Raw genomic sequence first — 12422 nt, 5'->3', positions numbered from 1 at the left:
TCAAAGCTAGCACTCTGTTTGAACCACAGTTCGACTTTTAGCTTTTTGTAATTAACTGGAGATGAGAGTCTCACAGACGTTTTCCTGCCCAAGCTGGCTTCAGCAACTACCCTCACATCTCACCCTGTAGCCTAGGATTACAGGCATGAACTCCAGCACCCAGCCCATGTCTTAAATATAATGTGTCTGGGTAATGCTTTCCTAGTTTTAAAAAGTCTTAAATTACATTTTAAAAGGCAAGTGTTCTTATTGTATTTGTGTGTGTGTGTGTGTGTGTGTGTGTGTGTGTGTGTGTGTGTGTGCGCGCACGTGTGCGCCAGTCCTGGGGCTTGAACTCAGGGACTAGCACTGTCCCTGTGCTCTGATACTCAAGACTTGGCACTCTGCTACTTGCCCTGCACTTCCACTTAAGGCTTTTTGGTAGTTAATTGGAAGTAATTGTCGTAGACTTTCCTGCCCGGGCTGGCTTTGAACTGGGATCCACAGATCTCAGCCTCCTGAGTAACTAGGATTATAGGTGTGAGCTACCAGCATCTGGCAATTTTCAAAAGTTTTTGAATCAGTTTGGGCATGATTGCTAACCTCTAAGGTGGGAGTATAAAAGGGAAAACAGTGGTTACCCATCCCTCAGCTGGCTTGTGGGGGCTTAGGCATGACCGCATAGCCCTGTGTGCACCAGGGTAGGAATGCTGCCTGCATTCGTGTGGGAGAGCTGTGCAAAGGTTCGTGCGTGTCCAAAGAGTGTAAGCAGCAGTCTTACAAACGTGAGCTGCCACCGTAAAATTGTGTATGGATGACTGAAACTTGACTTGATTTTTTGGAGATGTTAGTAGGTTGCATTTCATTGTGAACCAGCTCAACCAAACGGAACCACAGGAACATTCTCAGTTCTGGAGATCCAGCTGTTGAGCATTGCCAACCTAGGGAAAGAGGCTATCCTAGATGTGACGAGCCCTTCCAGGATTTCAGCACCTACAGTTACCAAAAGTGTTGGTCAGAGAGAGCAGTCTGTGGGTTCTAAAGTTCTGCGTGTTACTAGAGTAGGGGTGCTTAGTCACTGATCCTGGGCATTGGCATACTGGCCTCCTGGAGCTTCAGTCTAGAGAGGGAGCCAAAGGAAACAGATGGTAGAACAACACTAGCAGTAATTGGTGGTTTAAATGCCATCCGTCCATATATTAACTGTCTTAATAGCCCTTAAGTTTTAAGGGGTGGGTACAATTATTGTGCCTACTTTGCAGATAAAGAAACTGAACTGAGTTACCTAAAGGGTTAAGTGATTGCCACAGTCAGACCTGTGGCAGAACCACGCTCCCAGTGGCTGTAGAGCTGGCACTTTTAATCAGCTGCTCGAAAAATGGGTGAAGTATAATTGTGTAAGTCCTTGGGAAATCTAGAGACCTCACCTAAGGTGGTGGGAGTGTGAGAATTGTCTCCAAACAAAGGCAGGGTAGCTCCTCTAGGGAGCCACAAGACGTAGTGGTAAGGGAATGCAGGCCTCTCCGCGCCAGCTGTCTGTTGGGAATGCCGGTGCAGGTCTGAAGTTTGGCAGGCCAGTTAGTAAACATCACAAGCTTTGCAGGCCAGGTGGCTTCTGATACAGCTACTCACCTTGGTCTTTGTAGACAAAATAAGCCTCTCTATACCGTGCATGAACCACGGCTCTTGCCGTATCCCAGCAAACCTGTATTCCTGGACCTGGCAGTGGAATTTTATCTGATTTTCTTGTGTGTAATCATTTATTTTTCTTTCCAATCGTTTAAATATGGAAATGCAACCAGCAGGCACCAGTGGCTCACACCTGTAATTTTAAGCTACTCAGGAGGCTGAGATCTGAGCATCAAAGTTCAAAGCCAGTCTAGGCAGGAAAGTCCATGAGATCCATAACTCTGGAAGTAGAGCTGTGACTCAAGTGGTAAAGTGCTTGGCTTGAGCAGAAAAGCTTAGGAAGAGCACTCAGACGGTGAGTTTAAGCCCCAGGACAACACACTCTCTCTCTCTCTCTCTCTCCCTCCCTCCCTCCCTCCCTCCCTCCCTCCCTCCCTCCCTCCCTCCCAGATTTGGCCCTTGCTCTGTAGTTTACTCTCTTAACCTTCTTCAGAAGGTCTCTCCTCTACTCTGGGAAGTTGGAAGGGTAAAGGGGAAGCAGGAAGAGTAGAAACAGACTATCTGAGTTGTTGTGGACTTGTGTGGTATAAGCAGAGCTGTGTAAGAAAAAGGCTACACATGCACAGTCCCATGGGACTGTGGAATGTGCATAGAAGCTTTTGTGATGCAGGAGCTGTGCTGTTAGGGAAACCTTCAGCCAATGTTTCCATTGACTAAAATGAGAAATGCTGGCACAGAACTAGGGTGGGAGAGCAGATTCACTGTGTACACCAGCCCCCCACACTGGCCTGCCTCTGGCTGTGGAGGCCCTAGCAGTGACCCATCCGTTCTTGTGGTCTAGAGATTGGTAGCTTTGTCCATAACTAGATAGGCTTTGGGGGTTTGCTGCTCCTGGGTCCTTATGTCTCCCCAAGGGTATGACCTGTCATCCCTTCTCACTGATATCTCCTGTCACTTCAGAGCCACCTGTGGTCACGGAACCCAGGTGGAGACCCAGAAGTATATGCGCGCACTGCTCTCCGGAGGGCAGGCGGCTGAGGGCCGTGTCTAGGCCATCCCTGTTCGTGGGGAGCAGTTGAGCTGCATCTCTAGACCTCTTCATTCTGCATAACTGCTTGCACAAGTGTACCTTGTATAAAGGAAATTGTTCCTTTAATCCAGCAATGCTTCTGGGTGAGCAAGTATTCTAAAGAAAAAAAAGCACAGCCCATAAAGTGAGCCTGCTTTTAATTGTTTAGATTTCTGGAAGTCTTTTGGGAGCTAAAGTTTACACAAATTTAGGGAATTTAATTTATGTAAATAGGGTGTTCCCATTCCATTAGGCCTGTAGTATAGCATAGCGTTTAGAAACAGAGCAAGCTACATGGAACTAAATTTCCCAGTAGCCATGTCAAAGCAAAAGAAAACAGATGAAATTAATTTGTTATTTATGTTAGTACAGGTTGTCCAAAATGGTGACATTTCAGCATGTGCTATTTTTATTACCCTGCCCACGGCCCGGTCCCAGCCCAGGGGCCTGTCCCTGAGCCTCTCTGTGCTCAAGGCTAAGGATCTGCCACTTGCACAGTGCTACTTCTTGCTTTTTTTGAGTAGTTTATTGGAGATAAGAGTTTCACGAGGACTTTTCTGCCCAGGCTGCCTTCGAACCCCAGTCCTCAGATCCCAGCTTCCTGAGTAGCTTGGATTACAAGTGTGAGCCACTGGTGCCCAGCTTATTTTTACATTTTTTATACTACATTTTCAAAGTCTTACATATTTTACTCTGTTGCATATCTAAGTTAGGACTAGCCACATTTAAGGCTCAAACTTGGGGCTCCTGGTGAGTATCCAGCAGCAGAGGTATAAGGGATGAATGCAGACCCTCAAGAACTTGTGAAATTATGAATATGGATATTTTTGTCACTTGCTGACTATTAATGTTAAAGATTGTGTTAAAACTTTTGAGAAAGCCGGGCACTGGTGGCTCATGCCTGTAATCCTAGCTACTCAGGAGGCTGAGATCTGAGGATTGCAGTTCAAAGCCAGCCCGGACAGGAAAGACCGTGAGACTCCTATCTCCAATAAACTACCAGAAAACTGGAAGTGGCGCTGTAGCTCAAGTGGTAGAGCGCTTGCCTTGAGCTGAAGAGCTGAGGGACAAGCGCCCAGGCCCAGAGTTCAAGCCCCACAACTGACAAAATAAATAAAATAAATAAATAAATAAATAATAAAAAAATAAAACTTGAGAATTTGTGGCTTTGCCTTTTCTCACTTCTTACCCTCATGTGCTCCCAGCCTACTTGGGCTAAATTTGAGAAATTCTCCCTCCCCCTTTTGGTACCAAATATTTAAGTTTTCCTGTAGTTTATCAGGTCTATCTCCTTGTCTGGCAGTTTGGCTTTATCTTTAAATCATCCTAGAAAAATGGATGTCCTATTTAAAACATCTTTGGAGAACTAGTTCACTGACGCTCCTAAGCAGCATTTTTTTTTTTTTTTTGCCTTTTAGCTTAATAACTCCAACAGTTAATAAAGCTGTTCATTTATGTAACTCAGTTGTTGATGTTTATATATGCATACATGCACACATACTCTTATTTTTACTTGTATTCCTTGGCAGAATGTTTTCTAGTAATAACGTGTTTAGGAGTAGTAAGCATGTGCTAAAAATATTTAAAATGAGTAGAGTATGTATGTGTTTGTATGTACGTGTGTGCGCGTGCATGCATGCATGCACGCGCACATGCTGCTCCAGATTTTTGGGGGGGGGGGTTCCGGTCGTGGGGCCTGAACTCTGGGCCTGGGCGCTGTCCCTCAGCTCTTCAGCTCAAGGCTAGCGCTCTACCACTTGAGCCACAGCACCACTTCCGGCTTTTTTCTTTTTGCTTATGTGGTGCTGAGGAATCGAACCCAGGGCCTCATGCATTGCAAGGCAAGCGCTCTACCACTGAGCCACCTTCCCAGCCCTGCTCCAGATTCTTGAACTCAGGGCCTGGGCAGTTTCTCAGTTTTTTTGCTAAAGGCTAGTGTCTGCCACTTGAACCTTCCTACTGTTTTCCTGGTGTCCTAAACCCCAAGAGAGCAGTAGAAAGGATGGTGGGACAATTACCCACCACTCTGGCTGTGTGTGTGTGGCGGGGACTGGGGGGGGGGTATGATTAATTGGTGATAAGCGTCTCATGGACTTTTCTGCCCAGGCTGGCTTTGAGCTGTGATTGTCAGATCTCAGGCTGTTGAGTAGCTAGGATTACAGGCATGAGCCATCAGTGCCTGGTTTGAATGAGTATTCATTTTATAAGCCAGTTTTCCTTAGCCATTCTGTTCACCCTTGTCATAATAATTGCACCTTAATTTTTTTTTATCTCCCAACATCTATTTTTAAAATTGGGTAATTGGTGTGAGAAAAAGCAAGATGATACCAACCCTTATTCATAGGGATGGGTGAGGTAATGCGTGTGCAAATGATCTGCAGATTCTAATAAAACAGCATCTCCCTTGAAGATTCTGTTTAAACAGTTTAAGTTTGTATTGTCTGCATTGTGTGCCCTTGTCTATATGTTGGCACAAGGGGCTGGAGTCACAATGAATACTTACCACAAATACTGGTGCTCCAGCTCAGTGGGTCTGTCTCCATCCATCCATCCATCCATCCTACCTACTCTTTCTCTCATAAAAGCAACTAGGACCAGTCTTACATGAACAGAATTAGGGTGGTTGTTTTATTTATTTATTTATTTATTTATTTATTTATTTATTTATTTATTTATTTATGCTAAAGTGGATGCATATAATTGTTAAGTCTTGTAAGGAACACATTGTTAAGGAAATTTTAAAGAAACATTGTTATTCCAGCCCTTTTAGGAATGCTGATGTAATCCAGTTCTTGTCCATTTATAACCTCGGCTTTTCTGCAGTCTTTGTCTGTTCTGTAGTTGGCTCCCACAGAGGGCCTTCCTGCTGTTCCTTCCTACTGCTCTGTTGTCCTGAACCTCAAGAGTGCAGTGGAAAGGATGGTGGGCTAGTTTCCCCACTTTCAGCCTTCACAACTGGGTCGCCTCTGCTTTATGTTTTTGGGAGACTAAGGAAATGTCTGAGAGATCTGGGAGGGGGAGAAGGCCCTGCCTCCTGCTGAGGCCAGAGTGCATGAACTGGTTGTTGATTTCATTCACCAAGCCTTTTGGGAGTTTGTCATTCATTCAGCAGCTGAAACAGTAAATTATGCTATAGTATGTGTGTGTGTGTGTGTGTGTGTGTGTGTGTGTGTGTGTGTGTGTGTGTGTGTGTGTGTGTGTGTGTGTGTGTGTGTATTTTTATCATATTTAAAGACTTAAAGTAGTTAATGTGATCTTTTAGTTTTAAATTTGTTCATTTGGAACTTAGTAAGTTTGGCTTAGCAAGTTTACCTGTTGAGAGACATTTACACTTTCTACTGTGAGTTAGCACACACATAAGGGTTTGTTTTGGGTGTGTACTTAGGGGTACTGGGGCTTACACTCGGGCTGGTACTCTACCACTTGGGCTATGCTTTCACTTCTGCCTTTGTGCTGGTTAATTGGAGATAAGAGTTCCTCAGATTAGTCTAAGCTATCTTTGAGCCATGATTTTAGATCTCAGCCTCCCTCTTGAGTAGCTAGGATTATTGTGGGGGTGGATTTAGTAATTTGGTCAGGTTTGGGTTGCTTCTTCCTCTCCCAACTGCTTCCAGGGTAATGTTTTCTGTTTCTGTCAAAGGTGCATAAAATCTGATTGTTCTCTTTTGTGATGTTAATAGCTCCTGCCTTGATACATTTGTTAACCCATTAGTTAAAAAACTAACAAGGTAATTGGTTAAGCTGAGTCCTTTCCCTTAGAGGGAATAGATACTAGCAGGTTTTCTCCCATTTATCGAATTTACTCTCAGCATGTTTCTCCCACTAGAATTTCCTTGCTCCGAAAGGGGTTTGCTGTCTGATCCCTGATGTGCTCCTCCAGTGCCTGGAATTGTGCCACCTGGCACATAAAAGTTGCTTAACATACATTTTAAGTGGGTGGGTGAATGAATCTTTAGTCAGAATTCTGAAAACTTGGGATTCAGAATGGAATGAAAATTTGTTTCCAAGCTAGGAATTGTAAAAATACAGCTGATAGGAGGTACAAGTGTAGGAGAAAAGGTAGGTTGGGATGCTGCTCTGCTTTTATAAAAAGCACTTCTGACTATGACTAGTGAGACTAGGAGTAATGCAGGGCAATTTGAGGATAGAAGAAACCACGCCACAGCTCTGTGGGACGTCTTAGCTGAGCTCTTGGGAGACACGCGGCTAGAAGTTCTAAGTTGCCTCTGGCCTGATGCTGGGAGGGTAGAGAATGTAAGTGGTCAGAGGATGAGGGGAGTCTCCCTGGGACCTCAGTGGTCACAGAATGTCTTAGTCATCTTACAACTGGCCTGGCTCCTGTGGTAGTCTTCATCTTTAATTAATTAATTAGTTAGTTAGTTAATGCTAGTCATGGGGCTTGAGCTCTGTGCCTGGGCATTTCCCTGAGCTTTTGTGTTCAAGGCTAGCACTCTACCACTTGAGACAGTGCTCCACTTCTGGCTTTTTTGGGGGGAGGAGGTGCACTTATTGGTGCTAACAGTCTCACCAACTTAGCTGCCCAGGCAGGCTTTGAATTGCAGTCCTCAGATCTCAGCTTCTTGAGTAGCTGGGATTACAGGCGTGAGCCTCTAGTGCCCAGCTTCATTTTTAGTACATTCTTAGTGGCATATTTTGGTTGTACACCAGGGTTTCATTGTGATATTTCCATAACATGCACGTAATATATCCTGGTCAAATTTACCCCTTTATGGCTTTCCTTCATCCTTCCTCCAAAGTTTTTCTTTCTTTTTAATTTATTGTTATCATCGAAGTGATGCACAGAGAGGTTAGATTTACATGAGTCAGGTACTATTTCCTTTCATACAGTGTCTTCTGTTCCCTCACTGTCTCCCAGTCCCTCTCTCCTGTCTCCTCCCACGAATTGTATAGTTCACGTTCATCAGTGTCCAGTGAGCTCCACGGCTGCACGTTTTCACCCTTTTTCCCCTCGAGTTCTACCTTTCCCCACCCTCCTAAATGGACACATGTGAATACACCATGTGTAAGGTAAAGAATGCAGAATCATCAGAAAAAGAAAGAAGATTTTTGTTTCATGTCTTAAGAATTCGTTTCAGTATATGTATTATTTTATATACGTATTAAGAGGCTCCTGGGCCTTGCACCTTCGTGAGTCTTTCCTAAGACTTTCCTCTTTTGGTCTCACTGTGAGTATCTAGAATGCTGTGTCATTTGTCATATCCCAGTGCTTTTTTTTGGGGGGGGGGCTAATCCTGGGGTTTGAACTCAGTGCCTGGGTGCTGTCCCCCTGAGCCTCCTTGTGCTCTAGGCTAGCGCTCTACTTGAGCCACAGCGCCACTTGTAGTTTTTTCTGAGTAGTTTATTGGAGGTAGGAATTTCACAGACTTCCCTGCCCAGGCTGGCTTTGAACTGTAATCCTCATCTTAGCCTCCTGAGTAGCTAGGATTACAGGCGTGAGCCACCAGTGTCTGGCTCCAAAATGGTTTTAACAAGTTTCATATTGTGTTTTCATGTATTCACCTCACCCTTTCCGCCCTCTCCCCTTCCTCTGATAGCCAATCCACAATAGAACCTGTTTTACATTCCTGTCGTTCATTTTTTAGTGTATGTTGGCTGGACAAAGGGTTTCCATGTAGTATTTCACAAGACATGCTCATATTATATATACTTGGATGGATGGGATAAACCTCTGTTGCTCTTTCCCCATCCTCTGTTCAGCAGCTGTCAGTGAATTCCTATGCCGCCTTGGGTGATGAAACGTACTCTTCTCTATCTCTTTCCTTCTCCCTCCCCCCTTGTCTCCCAGTTTCACAATTAATGACAAGTAGGAGAGAGAGAGAGAGAGAGAGAGAGAGAGAGAGAGAGAGAGAGATTTAGGTCTGAATTCCACATGTTAAGAGAAAATATGTGACTTTTATTCTTCTGAGCCCAGGCTAACAGGAACTTTCACTTAACTCAGTCTCCATCTCTTTTCCTGCAAATGATGTAATTTCATTCTCTCTCCCCCTCCCCACCCCCCATTGGTCGTGTCTGGACCTGGGCGCTGTCCCTCAGCTCTTCAGCTCAAGGCAAGCACTCTACCTCTTGAGCCACAGTGCCTCTTCTGGTTTTCTAGTGGTTTATTGGAGATCAGTCTCACGGACTTTTCTGCCCAGGCTGGCTTTTAACCGTGATCCTCAGATCTCAGCCTCCTGAGTAGCTAGGATTACAGGTGTAAGGCATCAGTGCCCCGGTGTAATTCATTCTTTACTGCTGAATAATACTTGGTTGTGCAAATATTTCTTTTTCCTTTTTTTTTTTTGCCAGTCATGGGACCTGAACTCTGGGCCTGTGCAGCTCTTCAGCTCAAGGCTAGTGCTCTACCACTTGAGTCACAGAGCCACTTCTGGCTTTTTCTGCTTTTGTGGTGCTCAGGAATCGAACCCAGGGCCTCATGCATGCAAGGCAAGCACTCTACCACTGAGCCACATTCCCAGCCTTGCAAATATTTCTTTATTCATACATCATTTGTAGGGCATATAGGCAGCTTCCGTAGCTTAGTTATTGTGTCATTTATTGATTGATTGATTGATTGGTGCTGATATTGCTGCTTGAACCTCAAGGTTCTGTCTTTTTAGCTTTTTGCTGGAGGCTTACACTACCACTTGAGCCATAGCTCCATTTCCAGCTCTTGGTGATTAATTGAAGATAAGAATCTCATGGGCTTTCCTTCCTGGGCTGGCTTCAAAACATGATCTTCAGATCTCAAGCCTCCTGAGTAACTAGGCTTATAAGCATGAGCCAATGGTACATCTCGCAAGTGTCTTTATTATTTCCTGACTTATTTCTTCAGATAAATGGCCAAGTGTGCTGTTGCTAGATTGTAGGGTGGTTCTATTTTTAATTTTTTGAGGAACCACCATACTGTTTTCCACAGTGGTTACACTAATTTACATTCCCACCAACAGTGTATAAAGGGCTTCTTTTTCCCCAAAACTTTCCTTTCATACATCGTGGGGCTTGAACTCAGGGACTGGGCACTGTCCCTAAGCTTCTTTGCTCAAGGCTAGTTAGTACTCTACCACTTAGAGTACTGGAAGCTCCACTTCCGGTTTTCTGGTGATTAATCGGAGATCAGAGTCTCAAGGACTTTTCTTGTTCGGGGTGGCTTTGAACCACGATCCTCAGATCTCAGCCTCCTGAGGTAACTAGGATTGCAGACATGAGCCGCCAGTGCCTGTCTCCCCACATCTTTACTAGCATAGCGTTTCTTGTTATTTGTTTTTGATGATTGCCACTCTGGACCAGGGTGAGATGGACTCGCAGTGTACTTTTGGTTTGCATTTCCTGTATGGCCAGGGATAATGAATATTTTTTCATGTAGTTACTGAGCATATCTCGGGAATGGTCTGCTCAGTTCATTTGTTCATTTATTAATTGGGTTGTTGATCCTTTAGGATTTAAGTTTCTTAAACTTTCTGTATATTATGGTTACTAATCCCTCATTAGGTGTATAGTTGGTAAAAACTTTCTCCATTTCTGTTGGCTATTTCTTGAGTCTAATAACTCTTTTGATGTGCAGAAACTTTTTTTTTGGGGGGGGGTCCAGTCGTGGGGCCTGAACTCTGGGCCTGAGCGCTGTCCCTCGGCTCTTCAGCTCAAGGCTAGCACTCTACCACTTGAGCCACAGTGCCACTTCCGGCTTTTTTCTTTTTGCTTATGTGGTGCTGAGGAATCGAACCCAGGGCCTCAGGCATGCAAGGCAAGCGCTCTACCACTGAGCCACCTTCCCAGCCCCAGAAACTATTTATTATTGTTATTTTTTCCAGTCCTGGGGCTTGAATTCAGCTGGCTATAACTATGGGCTTACTTTTGGGCCCTCTATTCCATTGGGCTACATCATGTATGGTTGAGTGTCCAGCCCTTTAAATCATTGACTCCGCATATATATATATATATATATATATATATATATATATATATATATATATATATATATATGTGCATACATAAACACATATACACACATACACACTACTTCATGAATTTGCGTGTCATCCTTGGTCAGGGGCCATGCTAGCCTCTGTATCGTTCCAGTTTTAGTATATGTGCTGCCAAAGCGAGCATGACTCTGCTTTTTTCATAGTAGCAGAGTGTAACTTTTGATGGGCAAGGAAGGGATGTGGGATGTCTGTTGTAAGATAGACAAGACACAAGTGGGTGCATGATAGGAGAGCCACATATACTTCTTGTCAGCTACCTAAGGGCTGTCCACCTGTATTGTTAGAATCCAGAGGACACTCTTTGATACCAGGCAAGCTGGGAGTGTACATGGTTTGTAAGTGTTAACACAACGTAGCAAAACTATGGTGCTCTGGTGATGCTGAGATAAGATGAGATGTCAAGGGCCTTTCCTCTGATTGGCTACAGTGTCATGACATCTTTGTCAACACAGACTTTTTACTATAACTAATCCAACCTTTAGTCTTATACCCATAATCCTCACCAAAAAACCCCTGAATCCTTGAATGAAGATTAAGGAAATTACAATACATGGAAAAGACCATGGTACAAACATTGGATAGTTACCAAAAGTTTAGTGGTGTGACATCCTGTAAGTGGCAGTTACAAAGAAAAGTTAATGCAGAGTGTTGGACGCTGGTGGCTCACACCTGTAATCGTAGCTACTCAGGAGGATCGCGGTTCAAAGCCAGCCCAGGCAGTAAAGTCCGTGAGACTTTATCTCCAATTAACCACTCAAAAACCAGAAGTGGAGCTTGTGGCTCAAAGTGGTAGAGTACTAGCCTTGGGGGACAGTGCCCAGGCCCTGAGTTCAAGCTCCATAACTGACAAAAAAATGAATAATAGACAAGTTACTATTTTCTGGTTGTTCTTGAAGTCAAACTCAATGATACAGGAGGCCCAATGTATCTAGAGATGAATGCTCTTCAGCAGAGTTTGGAAGTACAAGCTGCTTTCACTAGGCCCAGTAGTGACAGACAGTGTCGTCTAAGTCATGTAGTGAACATGTAATCGCAGAGAAGCTGAGGTTTCATGTCTGCTGCTGCTGAGAATTGTTCAGAGTGGTCTGGGAGAACTGTCTCAGATTTGAATTCTGCCTTTGCACGAGGTGTGGAGAAAACATTGAAGGATTCTGTTCGGTTTTTCTCTGGCTTACGAGGCAGTGGACATAACAAATGCTTTCTAATTGGCCAGTGTCCTTCATGATGTTGTCACACCACAGTTTGACAAGAGAGGAACCATTTGTGGCTCTACAAGATAGGAAGACTCAAGAGACTGGTTCCTATCAGGGAAAAAATTTCAGCTAGCATTCAAAAAGTTTAAGTGGCCTTACTATAGAAGAAGCTCCAGTCATGGCTTGCACAAAGGCTTAATTGTGTTTGTGAAGAAAGAATTAAATCATCTAATCATCTTAATTTTTGTTGTTGTTGTTGTTGCTTATGGGGCTTGAACTCAGGACCTTAGTGGTGTGTGTCCTTGAGCTTTTGTGCTCCACTTCTGGTTTTGGGTTGCTTAATTGAAGATAAAAGAGTCTCACTGACTTTCCTGCCTGGCCTGGCTTTGAACCATAATCTTCAGCTCTAGCCTCCTGTGTAGCTAAGATTACAGGTGTGAGCCATTGGCACCCAGCAGTCATTTCAATCTTGGTCCGAATGATTTAATTACACACCATGAATCCTAGACCATGTAAATCTCTGTGCAGTCATTTCAGCTTAACCACATGATAGTGTCATGCATAATTTTT

General features: G+C 44.1%; 1 protein-coding gene and 1 non-coding gene across 2 annotated transcripts in view; one reads left to right on the top strand and one right to left on the bottom strand.

Moving 5' to 3' along the window:
• Rheb (Ras homolog, mTORC1 binding) overlaps positions 1-12422 on the top strand; it is a 48931-nt gene that overhangs the window by 7241 nt on the left and 29268 nt on the right. The gene's annotated exons all lie outside the window — the stretch shown is intronic.
• On the bottom strand, positions 10680-10783 carry LOC138810242 (U6 spliceosomal RNA). The gene has a single exon (XR_011367053.1). It is a non-coding gene; the product is annotated as a U6 spliceosomal RNA (small nuclear RNA).

The sequence above is a fragment of the Dipodomys merriami genome, unplaced genomic scaffold, assembly GCF_024711535.1.
Source record: "Dipodomys merriami isolate MVZ:Mamm:240054 unplaced genomic scaffold, mDipMer1.0.p SCAF_5, whole genome shotgun sequence".
Taxonomy (NCBI): domain Eukaryota; kingdom Metazoa; phylum Chordata; class Mammalia; order Rodentia; family Heteromyidae; genus Dipodomys; species Dipodomys merriami.
The sequence above is the reverse complement of the archived record's forward strand: the minus strand, read 5'-3'. Positions and strand labels throughout refer to the sequence as shown.